This window comes from Chlorocebus sabaeus, chromosome 22, assembly GCF_047675955.1.
Source record: "Chlorocebus sabaeus isolate Y175 chromosome 22, mChlSab1.0.hap1, whole genome shotgun sequence".
NCBI lineage: Eukaryota > Metazoa > Chordata > Mammalia > Primates > Cercopithecidae > Chlorocebus > Chlorocebus sabaeus.
In genome coordinates, this window is record NC_132925.1 from 81,814,098 (window position 1) to 81,836,173 (window position 22,076).

A 22,076-nucleotide genomic window follows, 5' to 3' on the forward strand; every position below is an offset into this window, starting at 1 on the left:
CTCTAGGAAGGTAGGACAGCAATATGTATAGCTACCAGCAGTGTACCTCCCTGCCTGATTTTTTGTGGTCTCAGACTAACTTCCTTCCAGGCATGGGCCTATTTGATGCTGGATTCGACTACAAAGCCCCATTCCTTTCCCTCACCCTAACCCCCAATTTGGTTTTCTGGCTCTACTCACTTCCTGCTAAATCAGCATGCCCATCTTTTATTGTATTTATTGTAATAGCCGTTTCTCATGTTGAAACGGCTCCACCCAACCCTAGACGAACACCAGACCCACAAGAGACCTCTATCAGCAGAACTGCTGGTGAAAATGTGAGGAATGTCTCTGTCCTCCCCTGACTCATCAGACCTCAGGATGACCTTCCTTCCTGTGAGTTCTCCGCATTGACGTTTGCATCATCTGAGCGTTGGCTTTGGATGATGTCTGGGTGCTTTCTGTAGTGGAAATGGCTCCGGGCTGAGGAGGTCTGGAGGCCAGAGCTGATACCACCTATGCTACTAGCCAGCAAGGTGTCAGCTCAGGGAGGGAATTTCTTTTTCTTTTTCTTTTTATTGAGCTGGAGTCTCACTCTGTCACCCAGGCTGGAGTGCATGGCGCGATTTCGGCTCACTGCAACCTCTGCCTTCCTGGTTCAAGCATATTCTCCTGTCTCAGCCTCCCAAGTAGCTGGGATTACAGGTGCCTGCCACCATGTCCGGCTAATTTTTGTATTTTTAGTAGGGACGGGGTTTCACCATGTTAGCCAGGCTGGTCTCGAACTCCTGACTTCAGTTGATTCACCCACCTCAGCCACCCAAACTGCTGGGATTACAGGTGTGAGCCACCACGCCCGGCCAGAAATTTCTTTTCTTTTCCTTTTTAAAATAGAGACAAGGTCTTGGTCTGTTGTCCAGGCTGGAGTGCAGTGGTGCAATCATAGCTCATTGCAGGCTTGAACTCCTGGGCTCTAGTGATTCTCCTGCCTCAGCTTCCCAAAGCGCTGGGATTACAGGCATGAGCCACTGCACCTGGCCCAGGTGGGGCGTTTCTGAATCTCATTTTGCCCAGCTGTAAAATGGGATGATAACTTCTCTCTCATAAAGAACAGCTGAAAGTACTTTTCGAAAGGTACAATCAGTTCAAATATGAGACCTCGAACCTTCCATTGAGGGCCTAAGGGCAAGATGAAAAGCGAAGGGGTGAGTGTGGGGTGAGGGTAGTCCAGAGCAGCCCTTCTCAAAATATGCTTTTTTGGGAGTGGAGTGGTGGGGGGGTGGGATCTCAGACCTTAGCTTTAAAGTTCCTGAAAACTTGACATTCTGTGCACTAAAGGCAAGGTCAGCTTTAGGGCTTGTGACCCATGCTCAGCTATTGCCAAAATTCTTTTAAAAAAATGTTGAGACAAGGTCTCGCTCTGTTGCCCTGGCTGGAGTGCAGTGGTATGATCACAGCTCACTACAGCATCGACAGCCCAGGCTCAAGCAATTCTCCCACCCACTGCCTCCCAAGGAGCTGGGACCACCAGCAGCATCACCAGGCCCGGCTAATTTGTTTGTTTGTTTGTTTGTTTGTTTGTTTGAGACGGAGTCTTACTCTGTCACCCAGGCTGGAGTGCAGTAGCATGATCTCGGTTCACTGCAACCTCCGCCTCCCAGATTCAAGTGATTCTCCTGCCTCACCCTCCTGAGTAGCTGGGATTACAGGCACCCACCACCACGCCCAGCTAATTTTTGTATTTTTAGTAGAGACGGGGTTTTACCACATTAGCCAGGCTGGCCTTGAACTCCTGACCTCAGGCAATCCGCCTGCCTTGGCCTCACAAAGTGCTGGGATTACAGGCGTGAGCCACCAAGCCCAGCCTAATATTTTTATTATTTGTAGAGATGAGGTCTCACTGTATTGCCCAGGCTGATCTCTAACTCCTGGGCTCAAGCAATCCTCCTGTTTCAGCCTCCTAAAATGCTGGGATTACAGGTGTGGGCCACCATACTCAGCTGAAATTCTTCGTAATTTCTGAACAAGGGCCTCACATTTTCATTCTGCACCAGGCAGGTCCTGCTAATGACACTTAGTTTAAGAATGTGAGGGCTGCGAGCCACAGACTGGGATTCATCTGGAGAGGCAGAGAGGAGGCTGTGATTTGGGAGGAGGGCTGAAGCTGGGGCCCCAGGGGAAAAATCCCTGGGATGGGAGATGGGCTTTTCAGGAAGTCTTGCAAAACTGGCAGGGAATCTTGCCTTTTAAATTCCTAAGAAACCTTCAGTGAAACTTCCGTTTCTGGGGTGGCGGTGGATGTGGTTTTAGAGGGACAGTGAGTCTGTCAGGACTGGGTCCCACTCCATACCTGCAAGGGGAGGAAGGACAGGAGCATGTACTGGGTGTGCCTGGATGCCTGCCACAGGCTGGGCGTATTTACTGTGAGAAGAAAATAAACCAATAAAATAGTCTAAAGGCCTCCTCCGACTCCCCTTGTTGCTGGCTCGAGGCTGAATCTGAACAGGGGGAACTGTTACTTCCTTGGTGTGGAGGAGTCCTGATGAGGGAAAGGGAGTCAGGCTGGTGGGACCTGGGAAAGCAGAAGCAGATGAGCTACAAGTCTGGCTTTCTTCGTGGTCCAGAACACAGCCCTCCTGCGCAAGTAACTCACCATCTTCCTGCGCCCAGCTATCAGCAGACACCTGCAGACAAGCTCACTGCAAGCTTGGCGTCGTGGTGCTGCGCACAGCCGTCTTCAGCACACAGCGTCAGCACCGTCCTATAAGATGATCTCCAGCCAGCCTTTGTTTCTTTGCAGTCAGCTTCTCTCATGCAGGCTGCCCTCTGCCTCCTTTGCAACGTATTTCCTACTTTCTCCAATAAATCTGCCTTTCTTTGCCTACAACTGTCTTGGTAAATTATTTTACCCCCGCGCGACTGGCCCAGAGGGCCGTCACCGCCCTTTGACATTTGGGCCTCCAAACTCTGGGATTTTGAGGGGGCAGGGACAATAGCTTCTAGTAGAGAGCTTATTCTGTGGGTCCCTGAGGAAGGGAAATGAGGCTAACAGGAAAAGGAGGTGCTCGACTCCTGGCCTGGGCTTCAGCCTTGCTTTATGCCTCAATTCCACTTGGAAGCTGGCCATGGCCAGTTGCCCTCCCTGCCCCTGACTTTATCCCAGACACTGCCTCTAAGTGGAGCCCCACCCAGCCCTACCTCCACACCTTTGTCCCCGCCTGAAACCACACCCCTCCCAATGCACCAATTCAAGTCCCACCTCCTCTTCAAGGTCCAAGGCTAGACCACGTCCTCCCTAGGTCGTTCTAGCTTTACTCTCTCCTCTGAACACCTACAGCACAACTGACATGACAGTCAGTGTCTTGTAGGCCACTGCCTCAGGGTCTCATTGTTTTATGTGGGTCTATGTATTGAGCTCAGAGCTGTTTCTTAAGTGCCATATATAATAGTAAACAGCTACAAGTGTGGGCCCTTGAGTCAGAGAGACCTGAGTCCAAATCCTGACTGCACCGGTGTGATCTCAAGCACCTTACCCAGCATTCCTGAGCCTCAGTCTCTCCATCTATAGGGTAAGGATGGTGTCATGGGTTTGTTGAGATTATTTATTTATTTATTTATTTATTTATTTATTTATTTATTTATTTTTGAGTCTTGCTCTGTCACCCAGGCCGGAGTGCAGTGGCATGATCTCAGCTCACTCCAGCCTCTGTCTCCCAGGTTCAGGCGATTCTCCTGCCTCAGCCTCCTGAATAGCAGGGATTACAGGTGTGCGCCACCACACCCGACTGATTTTTGTGTTTTTAGTAGAAACAGGATTTCACCATATTGGCCAAGTTGGTCTCAAACTCCTGTCCTCAAGTGATCCTCAGCCTCCCAAAGTGCTGGGATAACAGGCGTGAGCCACCGCACCTGTTTGGATAATTTATAAAGTGAGAGGATAACTAACAGTGGCTGCTGATATTATTATTGCTGTTGTTATTGTTATGAGTGGGAATGGAGGAAGAGGACCCTGAATAGACACAAACAATACAGATAGTTGGAGCTGTCGCACGTTTAGGACTTACCGTGTTCCAGGCACTGCTCTGAGTGTTTTACGTAAAAGTCATTTAATCTTCATGATACCCCTGTGAAGCTGGCATTGCTATTTCCTCCACTGTGCAGAGGAGGAAACTGAGACACACGGAAGGTTATTAAGTGACTTACCCAACATCATGCAACCTCTAACATACCTGGTATCTGAACCCATGCAGTCTGGCTTCAAAGCCTGTATTTTGCCCACTAGCTACGTAAGCCCTCAGACCCCACTACGCTGCCCCCTCCCTTGAGAGCCTCGACTGTGGCACTGCTAGTTTTGATGGAGCTGGTGATAGGTGCTCCTCTGTCTAAAGAAAAATGCCCTATTGATTGATTTATTTAGAGACTGAGTATCACTCTGTCGCCCAGGCTGGAGTGCAGTGGTGCAATCTTGGCTCACTGCAACCTCTGCCTCCTGGGTTCAAGCGATTCTCGTGCCTCAGCTTCCAGAGTAGCTGGGATTACACACGCTCACCACCATGCCCGGCTAATTTTTTGTTTGTTTTTGAGACACAGTCTCGTTCTGTCACCCAGGCTGGAGTGCAGTGGTGTGATCTCGGCTCACTGCAACCTCTGCCTCCCAGGTTCAAGCTATTCTCCTGTCTCAGCCTCCTAAGCAGCTGGAATTACAGGCACCCGCCACCATCCCTGGCTAACTTTTTCTTTGTATTTTTAGTATAGATGGTGTTTCACCATGTTGGCCAGGCTGGTTTCGAACTTCTGACCTCAAGTGATCGCCTGCCTCACCCTCCCAAAGTGCTGGGATTACAGGCGTGAGCCACCGCACTGGCCCTCTTTGTCTTTAAATGCTCTTGCTTTCCAGGTAGCTAATATTTGCTGAATAAAAACCATGCCCCCAGAAATTATGCAAAGGATAAAAGTACCTCATTTAATCCCCGAAACAGCCCTATGAGTTAGGTCATTGTTATCTCCATTTCACAGGAAAGGACTGTGCTCAGCTTAAATAACTTGCTAAGGGTGACACACTAGGAAACGGCAGTGCAAGGACTTGAACCTACGTTTGCACCATTTTCCTTCCCAAATGGAGGCAGACAGGTCCCTTCCTACGGTGCATTCCTGGGGCCAATTCCATTCTTAGCCTGCCTGGAAGCCAGCCCACAAATCGCAGCAGCAGGCTGGACCTGGGGGTGGCTCGCCATGCTCCTCCACTCCCCGGGCCAAGAATCTGATGAGGTCAGAGTGAACCAGCCCCTCACCCCATCCTCTAACCCACCCCCCTCATCCCACCCTGGGCAGGAAGAGGCAAGCTCTAGCCTCTGGACTTCCGGAAAGCCTGGCTTTCCTGGAAGGCAGGATGAGGAGGGAGCTGCCTAACTTTCCAGTGAGTAGTAGCTGGGGGTGAGTCAGTCTCTGACCTGGATGGGGTGCAGTCCTGCCCCGAGTCAGGGGGCTGAACAAGATGACTCCATGGGCTCCTCCTCTCTGGGTCTGGCCACCTCAACAGCCTGAGACCTGAGAGACGTGGGGGTGGCTTTAGCCATGATGGTGGGGGCATCCTGTCAATTTTAGGGGGCCAATCCCTCTCCAACTTTAGGGATGTTTTAGATTTTGCATGACTATTCTGCTCAGTCCCACCCCTGCCCCAAATCACCCGAGTAGATATTGGGCTCTATAGACAACTTTGTTAGATAGGCTGTTTTTTTTTTTTTTTTTTTTTTTGAGACGGAGTCTTGCTCTGTCGCCCAGGTTGGAGTGCAGTGGTGCCAACTCAGCTCACTGCCACTTCCACCTCCCAGGTTCAAGCGATTCTCCTGCCTCAGCCTCCTGAGTAGCTGGGATTACAAGCGCCTGCCACTATGCCTGGCTAATTTTTGTATTTTTAGTAGAGATGGGGATTCACCATGTTGTCCAGGCTGGTCTCACACTCCTGACCTCAGGTGATCCACCCACCTTGGCCTCTCAAAGTGCTGGGATTACAGGCGTGAGTCACCGCACCAGCCTCCTCTTGGGCTTTTATGAAAGCTCAGCATTCCTTCCCGCAGAGCATGGGGCAGTACCCTCTCTGGAATGAGGGTCTATGACCCAAGTGAGAAAGGTGGGGGAAGATTGGAATCTTTCCTTGGGGCAGGTGAAAAGGGAGCAGAAGAAGGTCAGAGAGATTGTGTCCTGAGGCCCGTCCCTGAGGCCCAACACACCCAACATTCTAACGAAGGGAAGAATCAGGGGAGAAGAGACGCAAGACTCCAGAAGCATGCCAACACATAAAACCCACGTCAGAGGACAAACTGTGCACTTGATCTCTCAGGACGCCCACTTGGCCCTCTTCCAGGTGTACTTTACTTCCTGTCATTCCCGCTCTGAAACTTTTTCACAAACTTTCACTCTTGCTCTAAAACTTGCCTCGGTCTCTCCTTCTTGCCTTATGCCCCTCAGTCAAATTCTTTCTTCCGAGGAGGCAAGAATTGAGGTTGCTGCAGACCTATATGGATTTGCCACTGCTAACACGAGGAGGTGATACTTGAGAGATGTAGTGGTTTAAATTATGGCTCCCAAAAGATCTGTCTACCAGGAACCTCAGAATGTGACCTTTTTTGGAATAAAGGTCTTTGTAGATGTGATTAAGGTAAAGGACTTCAAATTGAGATTATTCTAGATTAGTATGGGTCCTAAATCCAATGGTAAATATCCTTACAACAGACAGAAAAGGAGAAGACCATGTGAAAATGGAGGCAGAGATCAGAGTTATGAAGCCCCAAGTCAAGTAATGCCAAGGGCTACCAGTAGCCTCCAGAAGCCAGGAGACAGGCAAGGAACAAATTCTCCCTCAGGGTCTGCAGAAGGAACTAACCCCACCAACACCTTGATTTTGGACTTCTGGCCTTCAGAACTGTAAGAGTAGATTTCTGTTGCATTAAACCACCAAATACGTGGTAATTTGTTATGGCAGCCCTCGGATGTTAATGCAAGACCTGAACGATGAGAAGAAGCTGGCTCTAGGAGGATCTGGTCATAGAGTCTTCCAGATACAGGGAACACATGCAAAGGCCCTGAGATTAATTACATCATTGGTTCTCAGCCCTGGCACAAGGTCTCATTCTGTCATTGAGGCTGGAGTGCAGTGGCACGATCACAGCTCACTGCAGCCTCGGCCTCTCAGGCTCAAGCCATCCTCTTGCCTTGACTCCCCAGTAGCTGGGACTACAGGTATGTGCACCATGCCCAGCTAAGTTTTGTATTTTTTGTAGAGACAAGGTTTCACAATGTTGCCCAGGCTGGTCTCGAACTCCCAGGCCCAAGCTATTCACACACCTCAGTCTCCCAAAGTGCTGGGATTGTGGGCATGAGTCACTGCACCTGGCCCACTGGAAAAATGTTTTTCTTTCTTTTCTTTTCTTTTTTTTTTTTTTTTTTTGAGACACGGTCTCACTCTGTTACTCAGGCTGGAGTGCAGTGGCAGGATCTTGGCTCACTGCAACCTCCGCCTCCCAGGTTCAATCGATTCTCATGCCTCAACCTCCCAAGTAGCTGGGACTATAGGTGCCTGTCACCACACCTGACTAATTTTTGTATTTTTAGTAGAGATGATGGGGTTTCGCCATGTTGGCCAAGCTGGTCTTGAACTCCTGAACTCAAGTGATCCACCTGCCTCAGCCTCCCAAAGTGCTGGGATTATAGGCATGAGCCACTGTGCCCAGCCCAGAAAATTTGTTTAAAAGCTCCTGATGCTCAGCTCTACCCCAGAACAATTGAATTGGAATCTCTGGAAGTGGAGCCCAGGCAATGGTATTTTTTTAAAGCTCCCCAGGTAATTCTAACATACAGATAGGAGTCTACTGCTGAGTTCCCTGATTCACAATCTCCCTAGGGCAAAATCAATTCATTAAAATACACTATTACACTAGGTGTGGTGGCTCACGCCTGTAATCACAGCACTTTGGGAGGCAGAGGTGGGTGGATCACCTGAGGTCAGGAGTTTAAAACCAGCCTGGCCAACATGGTAAAACCCCATTTCTACTAAAAATAGAATATTTAGCTGGGCATGGTGGCACACACCTGTAATCCCAGCTACCTGGGAGGCTGAGGAAGAAGAATTGCTTGAACCCAGGAGGCAGAGGTGGCAGTGAGCTGAGACTGCACTACTGCACTGCAGCCTGGGCGACATAGCAAGACTCTGTCTCAAAAAACGAAAACAAAACACTATTAAATTATTTTAAAAAGAGAGAGAGATAGAGTCTTGCTCTGTCACCCAGCCTGGAATACTGTGGTGCACTCTCAGCTCACTGCCACCTTTGCCTCCAGGGCTCAAGTGATCCTCCTGCCTCATCCTCCCAAGTAGCTGGGACCATAGACCCAGCTAATTTTTGTAAAGATGTGGTTTTGCCATGTTGTCCAGGATGGTCTTGACCTCCTAAGCTCAAGCGATACACCCCACTTTGGCCTCCCAAAGTGCTGCGATTACAAGCCCAAACCCACTTTCCATTGACAGCACATGGTCACTCCATGTAGCGGGGGTCTGGGAAATATATTCTGGCTAATGCCCAAGAAGAGGAGACCATGGATGTTGACAAATACCTTGGGTTCTGCCAGACTATTGCCATTAGAATTCTGTTTTACAGATGAAGAAACTAAGGCTTGACTAATAAGTGGAGGAGCCAGGGATTGAACCCATGTCTTTCTGACCCAGAGCCACCCACTTACCTGTAGACCCAGAGCCTCATGAGTGGGTGGTGATTCTGGTACACCTGGCATTTGCCCTTTGCCACCTGTGGCTATGTCACATTATTCACACACTGTCCTTTTCTGTGGCCCATATTTCCCCTCCAGAGGGTGAAAGGCACAGCCCTCACTCTAATCAAGTCTTTTTTTTTTTTTTTTGAGATGGGGTCTTGCTTTGTCACCCAGGCTGGAGTACAGTGGTAAAATCTCGGCTCACTGCAACCTCCACTTCCTGGGTTCAAGCAATTCTCCTGACTCACCCTCCCTAGAAGCTAGGACTACAGGCATGTGCTACCATGCCCGGCTAATTTTTGTATTTTTAGTAGAGACAGGGTTTCACCCTGTTGGCCAGGCTGGTCTTGAACTCCCAACCTTAGGTGATCCGTCTGCCTCGGCCTCCCAAAGTGCTGGGATTACAGGTGAGAGCCACCGTGCTCGGCCTCTAATCAAGTCTTTAATGAGGACCAGTATCGGATAGGAGTGAGCGACGACATCCATCTGTAATCCATCCCCATCACCAGAATTTCATTCCTGTCTGTCCTGGGTTTTGTGGGGAGCCTGGAAACCCTCACACTCTGTCTCCTAACGGGAGAGAGCAAAAAGTCCACCCCAGGACCTTATGCAGGGCTCTGGACAGACCCCAAAGATCACCTTGAATCAGCCAGAGAAGAGCAGATGACTGTCAGCAGAATGGAAGCAGTAAACCCTGGGGGTGCTGGAGAGTGGAAGTCAGATGGACCCAGCAGGAGACCCAGTCCTGGGGTCACCTAAAATAGAAATATAAAAAGGGCCAATGTGTAGTATTCATTGCCATGGGCTGGGCCCTTTATGTGGGTTGTCTGATTCAATACTCATGACAACCAAGTCAGTGTCATTATATTATCACCCCCATTTCACAGATGGGGAAATGAAAGCACATAAGGAAATAGGCAGTGTTGGGACTTCAGCCCTGACCTGTCTGAGCCAAAACTCTTACATATTCCACGGATTCTACTGCCTCCCTGGGGCTGGGAGCTGGGCCCAGGCAGGCAAGGAGCCAGGAAGACATAAGCGTGTACTAGACGGTCCTGCCTCTGTGAATAACACAGACAACTGCAGGCTGAGGTCGTGGGACTTGCCCAGGTCCTACCTGGTTCTGTGGCCTGGAAAGTCACTCCCTACTGTTAACCCTCTGGCACATGGAGCAACTCGGTTTTTTTGCCCTAGCACTCAAGAGATCAATGATTGGGAGAGACGTTGGCGTGGGGTTCAGGAAACAGGGACCCACATTCTGAACTTCCATATCCCCACCTCACCCCCATCCCAGCCTTCCATCCTTATGGCTCCCAGTTCTCTTTGGGGGCAGTTCTTGGTACAGAGTATGTGCTCAATAAATGGATGTGTTAACAAACAAACAAAAGAGGCAGAGCACCGTGGCTCATGCCTGTAATCCCAGCTCTTTGGGAGGCTGAGGCAGGAGGATTGCTTGAGACCAGAAATTCAAGACCAGGCTGGGCAACATAGCGAGATCCTGTCTCTACAAAATTTTTAAAAATTAGCTAGGCATGGTGGTGTGCACTTGTAGTCTCAGCTACTCAGGAAGGAGGCTGAGGCAGGAGGATGGATTAAGCCCAGGAGTTTGAGACTGCAGTGAGCTCTAATTGCACCACTGTACTCCAGCCTAGGTGACAGAACGAGACCCTGTCTCAAAAAAAAAAAGAAAAAGAAAGAGAGAAAGAGAGAAAGAGAAAGAAAGAGAGAGAGAGAGAAAGAAAAGAGAAAGAGAAAGAAAGAAAGAAAGAGAAAGAAAGAAAGAAAGAAAGAAAGAAAGAAAGAAAGAAAGGAGAGAGGAAGGAAGGAAGGGAGGAAGGAAGAAAGGAAGGAAGGAAGGAAGAAAGAAAGAGGAAAAGATATGATCTTTTTTTTCTTTTTTTTTTTTTTTTTTTTGAGACGGAGTCTCGCTCTGTCGCCCAGGCTGGAGTGCAGTGGCGCAATCTCGGCTCACTGCAAGCTCCGCCTCCCGGGTTCACGCCATTCTCCTACCTCAGCCTCCTGAGTAGCTGGGACTACAGGCGCCCGCCACTGCGCCCGGCTAATTTTTTTTTCTATTTTTTAGTAGAGACGGGGTTTCACCATGTTAGCCAGGATGGTCTCGATCTCCTGACCTCGTGATCCGCCCGTCTCGGCCTCCCAAAGTGCTAGGATTACAGGCTTGAGCCACCGCGCCCGGCCCTGATCTTTTTTTTTCAACATTTTATTTTTTATTGTTCTATTTATTTTTTAGATGGAGTCTCACTCTGTGGCCCAAGTTGGAGTGCAGTGGCACGATCTCGGCTCACTGCAACCTCCGCCACCTGGGTTCAAGTGATTCTCCTGCCTCAGCCTCCTGAGTAGCTGTGATTACAGGTGGCCACCACCACACCCAGCTAATTTTTGTATTTTTAGTAGAGACGGGGGTTTCACCATGTTGGCAAGGCTGGTCTCGAACTCCTGACCTCAAGTGATCTGCTGCCTCAGCCTCACAAAGTGCTGGGATTACAGGCGTGAGCCACGGCGCCCGGCCCTAAAAAATATCTTGGCTCCCTTATTTCACCATAGTTTTCTTCTATGTACACGTAGATGGTGTGTTATACGATAAAAGAACTTTCTCAGTGAGAAGAAAAAAAAATCATCCTAAATGACAAGAGCTTTCTATCAGTCTTTTTCTTTCTTGGTGGCACATAAAATAGTGGTGTGTTCTTGTGATCAATAACATCTTAGAGTCAATGAAACATGGCATGTCATGAGCACCCAACTACCAAGAATGAGAAGAGCTAACAAGCACTGAGCTCTTCCAGACAAAGAGCTTTACGTTCACTATTCTAACATAGAAAATTACACCTGGATGTTATTGTTATTCCCATTTTACCAATGGGAACATTAAGGCACAGAAAGGTCAAGGAACCTCCCCAACATCACCCAGCCAGTGAAAAGTAGAGCCGAGACCTGACCAGCAGCTGTTGTTCCTGTCATGACAGGAGTGCCAACCACCAGCCCACCTGCCTTCCACTCAGTGAGTGAACAGAAGTACTGGAGCTATCATTTCCATTTTCTACACCTGGCAGGGGATGATTTTCTTAGTCTGTCAGTGTTTATTGAGCATGTACTGTGTCTGGTGAGGGCTGCTCTCTGATGCCTCGTTGCCATCCCCTCACCTGTGGAGGGCAGAAAGGCACAGGTCCTAGCTGGTTCCTTCCCACCCTTTTATATGGCACGAATCCCTCCAGGAGGACAGAGTCCTCAAAGCCTAATCACCTCCCAAAGGCCTACCTCTCTACTGTTGAACTGGGGTTGCAACATGAATTTTGGAGGGGACATGAACATTTACACCACAGCACCCCCTAAAGCATGTGTGGTATCATTGGCCCCGTTTTATACAGGAGAAATTCAAGGCCAGAGAGGTTAAGAAATCTGCCTGAGGTCACACAGCTTAGACATAGCAGGGTCAGGATTCTAACCCAGGTCCAGCTGGGGTGGTGGGAAAGACAATGGCAAACATGGAGACCTTGGAAGAAACCACTGGAAGGGGTATGAGGGCATGGCAGGCCCACAGGCCCTCCTCAGAGGCAAATCCTTGCATGGGTACATTGGCTGGAAAGGAAAAAACCAGGGAGAAGGAGCAAGAAACCGCTGGGGGTTATTGAATGTGCTCCCATCTGCCCCTACCCTCCCAGTGCCCACTGCCCACATTTTAGCAGACGATCTTGCAGCAGGTAGCCAGGCAGACATGAGCACAGCAGGAGAGGCCCCCACCGGGAATGTCAGGCGACCACCCCACCATGGTCAGGCAGCTGTCGCTCTAAAATGATCATTGGTTGCCGGCACCAGAGAAAGGCGGTCTCCCAACAGAAACACCTGAACCTGGTGAGCCGCAGCTTCCAGATAAGATCTCAGGAGTTGGGCGAGTGGGCTCAAGTATGCGCACTAAGAGGCAAAAGATCGGAGTTTGACTGGTGTATGACCTTCCTCTAGGAACCCTTGGCTGGTAAGGGAAAAACACCTCAAGTGAGCATGAATACAACCCCAGTTAACACACTGCGCATGGGGCCTGGCCAAGCGCTGGCAGGCCACTGCGCATGCGGAATGCCAACCTAGAAGACCCCAAGTCAAAAAGTGTGCACTCGATCTCTCAAGTCACCCACCTGGCCCTCTTCCAAGTGTGCTTTACTTCCTTTTGTTCCTGCTCTAAAGCTTTTTAATAAAACTTTCACTCCTGCTCAAAAACTTGCCTTGGTTGGGCTGGGCGCGGTGGCTCACGCCTGTAATCCCAGCACTTTGGCAGGCCAAGGTGGGTGGATCACCTGAGGTCAGGAGTTCGAGACCAGCCTGACCCAACATGGTGAAACCCCGTCTCTACTACAATTAGCTGGGCGTGGTAGCGGGCACCTGTAATCCCAGCTACTCAGGAGGCTGAGGCGGGGGAATCTCTTGAACCCAGGAGGCAGAGGTTGCAGTGAGCCAAGATTGTGCCAATGCACTCCAGACTGGGCAAAGAGAGTAAGCATCTGTCTCAAAAAAGAAAAGCAAAAGCAAAAAACTTGCCTTGGTCTCTCAATCTGCCTTATGCCCCTCGGTGGAATTCTTTCTTCTGAGGTGGCAAGAATTGAGATCGCTGCAGACCCTTATGGATTCACCATCGCCAACATACTTCGGTGGCGCGTGACTCGGATACATTCTGCTGCTAACAGCACCTGCTTTCTCTGAGTAGCCAGGGTCCTCTCTGCACCACATTGCAGGCCTCATGTGCCCCGGAATTAACGCCCCTCTATCCCAGCAGCTTCCAGTGTGTTCTCTTGTCTGTCGGTCTGGGCAACGCTGAGTTGCATGTTCCAGCCTGTTCCTCAGGGCTCCCCTGTGGGATCAAGCCCCAGCTGCCCACAGTGATAGCCTGCTCATGAGCACACCTCCATCAGCTGCTTTCTCTCCCTGTCTCACTTCCCCACTCCTCCCTCACTTCATCTCAAAATCTGCTTCTGGGATCACCTAAACCAATAGATCTTTATTTATTTATTTTAGACTGAGTCTCACTCTGTCAACCAGACTGGAGTGCAATGGTGCAATCTTTGCTCACTGCAACCTTCACCTCCTGGGTTAAAGAGATTCTCCTGCTTCGGCCTCCCAAGTAGCTGGGATTACAGGCACCCGCCACCAGGCCTGGCTAATTTTTGCTTTTTTTTGTTTTTTTTTTTTTAGTAGATATAGGGTTTCACCATGTTGGCCAGGCTGGTCTCAAACTCCTGACCTCAGGTGATCTGCCCGCCTCAGCCTCCCAAAGTGCTGGAATTATAGGAATGAGCCACCGTGCCGGCTTTAAACCAATAGTTCTCAGCCACGGGTGATTTTGTCTCCCAGGGACACGTGGCAAGGCTGGAGACATTTTTGGTGATCACAGTGGAAGAGGGAGGAGTTGCTACTGGCTTTTAGTGGGTAGAGGCCAGGGATGCTGCTAAACACCCTACAATGCGGAGGACAGCCCCCCTCAGCAAATAATTATCAGCCCTAAATATCAATAGTGCTGAGGTTCGAAATCCCTGACCTAAACTAAGACACTGAGTGGCTCCTTCTTGGTGATGACCCTCTAGCATCCTTGGCCTGACAAGAATGGCCTAGCAAAGCCTGGGCGTGGAAAGACCGGCTGGGTGAGGAGCCAGCCCCTGGATGGCTGGGGTCTCATGGCTTTTGCCTGTCTCCACCTCTTCCTCTTCCAACTCCACCTAATCCATGTGGGGCTGCTGGCTCGCCCCACAGCAAGATCCACTGAGAGGGTAGGCAGGCTGTGCTTGTTTGGCCAATAGCAAACCCCCTCTCCAGACCATGGTGACTGGTTCAGGGATGGCAGGTGACTCAAAATAAACCTATCAGGATTTTCTCTGAGACTTCTCAGCCAGAGACTCTTTCTGTAAGGGCCAAAACCGGTGAGATGTGAGCTTGGGGAATCTAGTAGACGCCTTGGTAGCCATGGAAAGAGCAACATCCAAGCTGACTGATCAATGCTGAAGGGGCAGAGTCCTGCTGATACATGGCTCAGCAACATGAGTCAGAAACTTCCCTTTTTTGGAATTGCTTTGCTGTCTTGACTAATAGGGTCTCTCCCACTGGGCTGGGAATTTCCTGTTCTTTTCTCTTATCCCGGAGCACCACACCCTGCTCCCCATTTAAGAGCCTGGAAGAAGAGCCCGCCCAACTGCTCATTTATGAACTCAGGTTACTCACTTAATATCCGGCCGTGGAGAACACCTGATCCAGCCTCTCGTCCCATCACGCAGGTGACGGAACTGTGGCTGGGGAGGAATCATTTCCATCTTGGTAGAATCTCTTGGGCAGTGGTTGGCTCAGGCTCCTTTGAGCACCCGATGTAAGCTCTGCACAGCTCCCAGGGGACTCACAACCCTCCTGAAACCACCCTATACGGCCCTGTCCTCTCTTTTGGATTTTCAAGGAGTGAATTATGAATTTTGGACTGGGCTTGAATCCTGATCTGTTGCTTCCTAGCTGAGTGAACCTGAGCAATTTACTTCCTCTCTCTGAGTCTCAGTTTCCTCTTCTGCAAAATGTGGACAGTGATAACAGCCACGATGAACCCTGAGGGCCGTTGTTACCGGGGTGAAGATGAAAGGAGATGGTGTAGGCAAAGCACTCATTCTAGTGTCTCGCACATTTGGGGAATCATATATTCTGGAAGTATTTCTGCTTGCAAAGTAAAGAAAGAGGAGACGCCCTGGGGTGAGGAATCCTTCCTCTGTGGCTGGCTGTCAGGAGGTGGGTGTGGAGGCTGGACACACTCCCACGGCGGCCTCCCAGAGGCTGGCCTGTTGGTGATGGGTGGTGCAGGGCCTGGTGTCTGTGGGCTCCCCCAGGCACACCCAGCCCACCACCCTGGTGAATCAACCACACTCCTTAAGCCGCAGCAAAATCAAGTCACTTCCTGGCGGCCCCAAAGGCCTAGAACCCACAGTCCAGGAACTGGCCCCTTATCGCTCCTCAAGCCTGATAAGAAGGGCAGGAGGGTCTGAGTCGGCCAGGAGTAGCTCTTGCAGGACTCTCTCCTGGCCTTCTACCTGCACCTTGCCCACCCTGGGGGCTCAGGCCCTCCCCTTCTCATGGCACTCCCACAGGCATGCTGTCCCGCGTGCCCACCATGCAGCCCCTGCACCATCTCCAGAAGAAACCAGTTAAAGACTGCCAGGAGCAGCAGGCCATGAAGTGGGCACTCCCCAGAGCTTATCAGATAGGCATGCTCTTCTGGGCCCCAGGAAGTGGGGCAGGGGACAGAAAAAGAATGAGGAAGAAGGGGCAGTGAAAGGAGGGTTGGTGCCACACCCTCCCCTGGAGGCCCCACAGGAAGGAGCTCCAGCTGCAGCCTCCTGGTTGGTCCCCAGTCCTCCCACTCAACACCACTGGGATCTGACCATCCTCCACCCTGCAGCTAGAGCCACTTTTTTGTTGTTGTTTTTGAGACAGAATCTCGCTCTGTTGCCCAGGTTGGAGTGCAGTGGCGACCACGCCCAGCTGAGCCACCCTCTTTTAAGTCATATCTGCTTGTCCCACCCTTGTTCAGAACTCTACTTCGAGGCTGGGCGCAGTGACTCACGCCTGTAATCCTAGCATTTTTGGGAGGCCGAGACGGGTAGATCATTTCAGTTCAGGAGTTCGAGACCACCTGGCCAATATGGTGAAACTCTGTCTCTACTAAAAATACAAAAAAATCAGCCAGGCATGGTAGCGAGTGCCTGTAATCCCAGCTACTAGGGAGGCTGAGGCAGCAGAATCGTTTGAACCTGGAAGGTGGGGGTTGTAGTGAGCCAAGATTGTGCCACTGCACTCCAGCCTGGGCAACAGAGCGATACTTCATCCCCACCACCTGACCAGGTGTCTTAGTCTACTGGGGCTGCTATGTAACAATAGAACAAACTGGGAGGCTTACGAACATAGACATTTATTTCTTACAGTTCTGGAGGCTAGAAATCTAAGACTAAGGTCCCAGCAGATTTTGTGTCTGATGAGGGCCCTTCCTCATAGGCAGTACCTGCTTGTTACGTCCTCACAGGTGGAAGAGGCCGCTAGCTCTCTGAACATGATAAGGGCACTAATCCCATCCGTGAGGGCTCCACCCTTATGACCTAATCACTTCCCAAAGGACTCACCTTCTAATACCATCTCCTTGGGGCTTAGGGTAGGAATTTTGTGGGGATGCAAATGTTCAGATTACAGCACCAGATTTTCTTCTTTTCTAATTTTTTTTTTTTTTGAGATGTGGTCTTGCTCTCTTGCTCAGACTGAAGTACAGTGGCACAATCACAGCTCACTGCAGCCTCAACTTCCCAGGCTGAAAAGATCCTCTCACCTCAGCCTCCTGAGTAGCTGGAACCACAGGTGCACACCACTACACCTGGCTTTTATATATATATATATATATATATTTTTTTTTTTTTTTTGGGGGGGGCTCACTACAGCCTCCACCTCCTGGGTTCAGGTGATTTTCCTGCCTCAGCCTCCCAAGTAGCAGGGATTACAGGCACATGCCACTGCACCTGTCTAATTTTTGTATATTTAGTAGAGACAGGGTTTCACCATTTTGGCCAGGCTGGTTTTAAGCCCCTGATCCACCCACCTCGGCTGCCCAAAGTGTCAGCTAATTTTTAAAAATTTTTTTGTAGAGATGGGGGTCTCACTATGTTGCCCAGACTAATCTCAAACTCCTGGGCTCAAGTGATCCTACTACCTCAGCTTCCAAAATACTGGGACTAGAGGCATGAGCCACCACACTAGGCTAGCAAGTGTTCTTCTGACTCCCAAGGCCTCATTCCTTCCATGCTCCCAAATGGAGCTACTCACAGTCCCTGGGTCACAAACCTCTGGGTCTCTGCTGCTGGGACCCAGAGGAAGGTGAGTCTCAGCGCCTGCTGGGTGGGTGGGTGAAGGTTTGCAGGAAGTCTTCCTGGAGGAGTGGCATTTCTGCTGTCCTGACCCGACTGGGAGAGGCAGAAGGAGAGAAAGTCAGGTGATTCCCAAATAAGCCAATTCACCCAGCTTCCACCTGAGCAAGGTGCCTGGCCTCTTTCCTGGCAGTGGGGTCTAGTGGACAAAGCAGGAAGCTCAGTGCTTACCAGCTACGTTACCTTGAACAAATGTCTCTCTGTGTGTGAGCCTCTGTTTCCTCCTCTGTAAAATGGGCTGAGGCCGCCCACCAGGGCTGTGTACATTTATGCAAAGCGTGAAAATGCCCAGCAGGTGCTCCATCCATTCCATCCAAGATGGGAGTTTTCTCCAGAGCAGTGTCTTGGCTGCTGCTTTGGTCTGGGTCAAAGAAAGGGCCAGGATTGGAGAAAACGAAGCTAGGCCAATCTGGATTTTCCAGCTGCTCCTGGCTGCGTGTTTGCTCCATGTGGCTGGAGGAAGGAAATTATCTGTACAAAGACAGGAAGGCAGAGGTGCTCCCATGGCGAAGACAAAGTACACAGTGGTGCCTGGTATGACCTGAAGGTCCAATGCACCTTTGGAGCTGGGCACAGAAACCACAGCAGAGGCTCCACCACCCTGGCATCCCTCATCTCCTCCAAAAGCATCAGGGTATCACAGATGGGGAAACCAAGGCCCAAAGAGGATATGAATCTGTCCTAGGTCACATAAAGGCCATGGCTTCCAATTCAGCTCCCCTTCCTCTTCTTTTTCGAGTTCAGAATCACTGAGGATGTCCTATAAAGTACCTAAAAGACAGTAATCTCTCACTGATTGTGGTTTTAAGATAATTCATTTTATATACCCAGTCATGCATTGCTTAACAACAAGGATAAATTCTGAGAAATGTGTCATTAGGTGATTTCACCATTGTGTGAACATCATAGAGTGCACTTACACAAACCTAGATGGTCTAGCCTACTACACGCCTAGGCTAAATGGTGTAGTCTATTGCTCCCAGGCTACCAATCTATATAGCATGTTACTGTACCGGATACTGTAGGCAACTATAACACAATAGTAAGTAATTGTGTATTTAAACATCTAAACATAGAAAAGGTAAAATAAAAATACAGTATTATAATTTTGTGGGATCACCGTGGCAAGTAAGGTGTGTCATCAACTGAAACTTTGTTTGTTTGTTTTTTAGTAGAGATGGGGTTTTATCATGTTGGCCAGGCTGGTCTTGAACTCCTGACCTCAAGTGATCCTCTAGCCTTGGCTTCCCAGAGGGCTGGGATTACAGGCATTAGCCACTGTGCTGGCTCCTTTTTTTTTTTTTTTTCTTTTTTGTGTAGACGGGCTTCACTTTTGTTGCCCAGGCTGGAGTGCAGTGGTGCAATCTTGGTTCACTGAAACCTCCGCCTCCCGGATTCAAGTGATCCTCCTGCCTCAGCCTCCCGAGTAGCTGGGATTACAGGTACCTGCCACCATACCTGGCTAATTTTTTGTATTTTTAGTAGAGACGAGGTTTCACCATGTTGCCCAGGGTGGTCTCAAACTCCTGACCTCAAGTGATCTGCTCCCCTTGGCCTCCCAAAGTGTTGGAATTATAGGCATGAGCCACTGTGCCTGGCCTGTTTGTTTTGTTTTGTTTTTTTGTTTTGTTTTTTGTTTTTTGAGACGGAGTCTCACTGTATCCCAGGCTGGAGTACAGTGGTACGATGTTGGCTCATTGCAACCTCAGAAACCTGGGTTCAAGCAATTCTTCTGCCTCAGCCTCCCAAGTAGCTGAGATTACAGGCACCTGCCACCATGCCCGGCTAATTTTTGTATTTTTAGTAGAGACAGAGTTTCACCATATTAGCCAGGCTGGTCTCAAGTGATCCACCTGCCTCAGCCTCCCAAAGTGCTGGGATTACAGGTGTGAGCCACCGCGCCCAGTCTGAAACATTGTTATATGGCACATAACTGCATATATACATTTTATTTTTTTTTAATCTTCATTTTTTGAGACAGTCTCACTCTGTCCCCCAGGCTGGACTGCAGCAGCATGATCTTGGATCACTTGCAATCTCCACCACCCAGGTTCAAGCGATTCTCCTGCCTCAGCCTCCCGAGTAACTACAATTACAGGTGCGCACCACCACATCCGGCTAATTTTTGTATTTTCAGTAGAGATGGTGTGTCACCATGTTGGCCAGGCTGGTCTGGAATTTCTGAGTTCAAATGATCTGCCCACCTCGGCCTCCCAAAGTGCTGGGATTACAGGTGTGAACCACCGTGCAATCACAGCTAACTACAGCCTCAAACTCCTGGGCTCAAGCCATTCTCCTGCCTCAGGCCCACAAGCAGCTGGGACTACAGGCATTCACCACTATGCCCGGCTATACATTTTAAAAAATTTTTTGTAGAGTTTTGCCATATTGCCCAGGCTGGTCTGGAACTCCTGGGCTCAAGTGATCCACCCGCCTCAGTCTCCCAAAGTTCTGGGATTATAGTTTCAATCCACCGTGCCCCAACTATATATGTTTTAAGTAGCTTTATTGAAGAATCATTTGCATGCCATACAATTCACCCATAATAAGTGTATTATTTAATGAGTTTTAGTAAATTTACACACTAGTGCAACCACCACTACAAACTGGTTTTCAAACATGTCCATTTTGTCATTTGCCCATCTGCAGTCAAACCCAACTCCAGGCAAATAAAGGTCTGCTTTTTGTCTCCATAATTATGCCTTTCCTAGAAATCTCCACCCTCTTAAAGAAAAGCAAAAGCAAAAACAAAAACAAAAACAAAAAAACAAATAAAACAAACAAACCAGAAAGATGGTCAGGTATGGTGGCTCACACCTATAATCCCAGCACTTTGGGAGGCCAATGTGGGCGGATCACCTGAGGTTAGGAGTTTGAGACCAGCCTGGACAACATGGTGAAACCCTGTCTCTACAAAAATACAACAATTAGCTAAGTGTGATGGTGGGCACCTGTAGTTCCAGCTACTCAGAAGGCTGAGGCAGAATAATTGCTTGAGCCCTAGAGGTGGAGGTTGCAGTGAGCAGAGATCGTGCTGCTGTAGTCCATCCTGGGTGACAGAGCAAGACTGTCTCAAAAAAATACAGATAAAAAAACAAGTAAAACATATATATACAGTTATGTGCCATATAACAATGTTTCAGGCCGGGCATGGTGGTTTATGCCTGTAATCCCAGCACTTTGGGAGGCCGAGGCAGGTGGATCACTTGAAGCCAGGAGTTCAAGACCAGCCTGGTCAACATGGTGAAATCCTATGGAGACTTCGTCTCAAAAAACAAAACAAAACAAAACAAAAGAACCCTTGTTCTCTTCCAGGTTTGAAAAGGGGAAGACTCGAAGGGCAGGGAGGGTGTGTCTGAAAAGGGACCTAGAGAGTCTGGGCCTGACCCCTCCTGGTTCAACGCAGAGCACTCTCAGATGCACTTAGGGTCAGGCTTGGGCAGGGAGTGGCTGCTGCGGTCCCACCAGCCTCTACCTTTATTCTACAGACAATAATGTCAAAAGCAGCTGCAGCAGCAGCAACAGTCGCCACTCAGGGCCTGGCCTGACGATGTGTGGTCCACCCGAGAAGGGAGAAGTCTGGACACAGATGACAGGAGCCCCTCACTTCCCAAAGATCAACGTGCCAGGCACTTCCTAAGTGCTGAGAGTCTTGCTCCACCCAGCTGGGATGTGGAAGGCCAGACCTGGTGTCTGCTTAGGCCTCTAACCTCAGGGAGGCCTTCTGTTTCTCAACAGGCCAGCTCTAGTTCTAGCTGGAAAGGCTGTTGTTCCCAACTTTTGTTTCTGGGCTTCAAACTGCCCTGTCAAGCTTACCCTGGGTTATGAGCATTCATAAAGGAAACTGCCACCTGCATCAACTCAAAAGTGCCTGAGAAATTACCTTCCAAACTAGACCCAGGATGCACAGTTAGAAAAGAGCTCATTCACAAAGGCAGGGCAAGTTGGGAAGTGGGGACAGGAGGCGGGGCTGGCCTCTGCCTACAAGTCACCTGGGCATGTGACCATCAGAGAGGCTTCCTTTATCCTAATCAGGAACTACCCTTGCCATGTTTTTTGGGGACTGGAAATTTTCCAGTGTGTCCAGCAGGAACAGCCTTTCTCACCACAGAAGCAGCAAAGCTGTGTCTGCTGGTGAGAGTGATTCGGATAATCATCTTCATCGTCAGCAGCAAACATTTATTCAGAGCTTCCCATATGCTGCTCTAAGCACTCTCTGATAGGCTGTGTACCTTTATCACCCCCATTTCACAGATGAGGTAACTGAGGCCCAGAGAGGTGAAGAAATATCACGAGTTACACACAGTGGGGGACAGAGCTGGGAGTTGAATCCTGGAAGTTGATTCCAAGGTCTCTATACCCTACATGGTACTGACTTCGGAGGTGGAGATG

At 49.6% G+C, this 22,076-nt stretch overlaps 1 long non-coding RNA gene across 1 annotated transcript; it reads left to right on the plus strand.

Moving 5' to 3' along the window:
* Positions 1-258: 258 nt before the first annotated feature.
* On the plus strand, positions 259-2,861 carry LOC119625884 (uncharacterized). The gene is made up of 2 exons (XR_005242088.2): positions 259-375; positions 2,604-2,861. It is a non-coding gene; the product is annotated as an uncharacterized lncRNA (long non-coding RNA).
* The last annotated feature ends 19,215 nt before the right edge of the window (positions 2,862-22,076 follow it).